This window comes from Nicotiana sylvestris, chromosome 11, assembly GCF_000393655.2.
Source record: "Nicotiana sylvestris chromosome 11, ASM39365v2, whole genome shotgun sequence".
NCBI classification, from domain to species: domain Eukaryota; kingdom Viridiplantae; phylum Streptophyta; class Magnoliopsida; order Solanales; family Solanaceae; genus Nicotiana; species Nicotiana sylvestris.
In genome coordinates, this window is record NC_091067.1 from 84,943,230 (window position 1) to 84,946,256 (window position 3,027).

The 3,027-nt window shown below is 34.0% G+C and overlaps 1 long non-coding RNA gene across 1 annotated transcript; it reads right to left on the reverse strand.

The window, feature by feature from the left end:
• Positions 1–263: 263 nt before the first annotated feature.
• On the reverse strand, positions 264–2,012 carry LOC138882256 (uncharacterized). Its single transcript, XR_011403738.1, has 2 exons — positions 1,659–2,012; positions 264–415 (listed from the first exon to the last, which is right to left on the reverse strand). It is a non-coding gene; the product is annotated as an uncharacterized lncRNA (long non-coding RNA).
• Between the last annotated feature and the right edge of the window lie 1,015 nt (positions 2,013–3,027).

Here is a 3,027-nt window from a genome sequence, read left to right on the forward strand (position 1 = left end):
GTGTGCACAATCACGATGATAGATTAAGTACACGCCTAAAGCATACTGCGAATTTGTGAGCTATATTATGGTTAAAATTATTGTGAGGCTTAAGAGTTATGGAAAATATTATGGAAGAAATAAAATAAACTAGCTATGGAAAGGTGGGCTAATTTATTTAATTATATACTAAAGTTATCGAGCCTAACAATTTCTCTTTCGGCCCAATTAATTCAAACAGGAACCATTTCAGACCAAGATCCCCCTATTAGCCCAAAACGTAAAAATTGCACGGGGCGCCCAAATTGGTCGCCCCATTTAACATATACCCATTTTTTAAAAAACTTTTAACTTGTACCCACTTCTTAAATAACTTCAGCCCCCTTTCTCTTCCTTCTCCTCCTCCTTTGTTTTCTTCTTCTTCTGAAATAAATAGCTGAAATATGCAAACAAGCAATTGACTGAGTTGTCAAGCAAGAGGACGACCATCCCGTTGCCTTTTTAAATATTAATTCTTCTATTGTCTTCCTATAAATCTGTGTTGCAGAATCTGGAGATTTATAGCAATCACAAAGTATGGATATTGCAAAAAGAGTAACTGCTGCACAGAAGAGAATAGCCAAAGGACCTGCTATCCATCCTAATTGTGCTATGCTCCATTCAAGTGATAGAAATCACCATGTCTGAAGCACTCATAGTGCTGGGTACTGCATTGTTTCTCCTATATTATGCATTATAGAATTCTGATTTAATGGATCCACCACCTTTGCTCATAAGTAAATCTTTAGTATTTGATTGGATAACTAAATCAGATGTACTATTTGATCTCTTAAGCCTAGTCTTAGCCTCATATGCAACAAGGACAGAAGCATTGTCAACATTAGATTATGAATTTCTAAAACTTCAGCTCTAAACCTGAAGTTTCTCAGTTACTATACGAAAACTTAAGTTCTAGAGCTGAAGTTTCTCACTTACTACACGAAAACATCAGCACTAGAGCTGAAGTTTCCAATTTACAACACAAAAACTTTAGCTCTAGAGCTGAAGTTTTCCAGTTACAACACATAAACTTCAGTTTTAGAGCTGAACTTCAGGCCCGGATACTAGAATGCTGAAATTTTGTGTGATTGTCTTTGCTACTTCAGCCCCGTGTGCTGAAGTTATGCGAAAAAGAGGGTATGCTTGCAATTTGTTTTTTACAAAGCGGACACAAGTTAAAATGTGACACAAAAAACGGGTATAAATGCAAATGTCCCACCCAAAACAATCAGATATTGTGAAAGTCCAATACAGCAAAATGAAATTCATCCACTTTAAACAAAGATTAATGGCTCATTAGTTAATAAATCAACTCAAACACACGATCATAAAAGAAATAGTGTAAAATACCAAAGCAGTTGAGCATGAAGGCATTGACACAGTAGACATGAGAATGAACTTGTTATTGTATAGAGGAGAAGGAATTTAGCACATATCATTATCACATATCACTCTTACGAAATCCAAAAAAAGAAAGAAAAAAATCAAAAATCATTATTAATATATTCCACATAATAAGCACAAATTAAGCAAAAATAAATAAATAACTAAAATTATCAAAACAAGATGAAACATAACAAATAAGCCATTGACTTATGATATACAAAGTATAATACTTGAGATATTATAAAGATGAATACCGGAAATTACAGGGATTCGAATTGAATATTTGCCGGAATTCTGTGATTGTACAGGAATTCGAATTGGTTACTCGAGCGGCTCGGAATTCTGGGATTGCATGAAATTCTGGTTGAAAAAGTGTATCGGCGTTCCTCACGGCTCTACTGCTTTTGCCTTTTGAATTGAAAAAAATGTGTTCCTGTTCCAAAAATTGGGAAGAAAAGCCGTTGTTTGCTTTTGTCTAGGGTCTAGGTTGTTTCTTGGGAATTGGGGGCGGGGGGCTGCCGTTTTCTTTTGGGGTGTAGGGTCATCTTTCTCTTTCTAATTGAGAAAGAGAGGTGAGAGCTTCAGCTAAAAAATGGGAAATGGCTTCCGTTCTTAGCCAAAAAATCTAGCGTTTTCTTTAGTCTAAATCTTAGGTCCTTTTTTTATTTTAGGAGTTACGGGTTATTTTATAAGGGTAGAAATTACGTTAGTCAAATAAGAAATGGGTATGGGTTCAATATTTTGGGTTTGAAGTGATTTAGGTCATGAATTGGGGCTAATTAGCTTTGAGGTAGTAAGACTAAATCAAAATTCTTTTTTTTCTTCATTTTTTTGATTTTAAAATCTAATAAAATCCTAAATTAATCCTAAATCAATCTAATTTGTAAAAAAAATAAAATTGTTTATCTATTAAAATAACTAATTAACTTAAAACTAAATAAAAACACTACTTTCTAAAGACTAAAAGCTAAATATGTAAAAATGACCATTTTTTATCATTTTTCTTAATAAAATTAATTCCTACATGCGAATAGGACTTAAGATGACATGAAATTAAAACATGATATTTTTATCATTTTTCTATGATTTTAAAATATTAAAAATGTATGAAATGCAACTAAATAAATAAAAACTTCTAAAATCCCTTAAAAAACATTTTTGGTTTATTTTTTAGGAGTCATTTTCATGAAGGGCAAAAATTAGGTACTCACAGCTGCCCCTCTTTGCTCGGAAACATGAAGAGTTTTCGGGTAAAGATAAAGTAAGCAATTACGAGCAATTTTTGACCGTTTCAAACTCCATTTGGAAGCATTTTGAAAAAGTTTGACCGAACTTTGCTTCGGAGGTTGCCTACATATCCTTGATTATAAAGGAATCAGGTCGGTGTAGTTCTAGAAGGATGATGGAGTAATGAGTTCGAGAGTCGAGTGAGGCTCCGTCGAGGCTCCAGTCCGCGATCCTGTTATTACATCAAAATCAAAAATGAAAAAGACTAACTCAACCTATCAGCTACGAGTTACAAGATTTTTATCTATAAATCTTCTGAAGCTTGATCTTGAGTCTTGGCTGGTTCTTCCTGCAGACTCTGATCTGAATCTTGATGCTCGTTAGCAGCGAACGCTG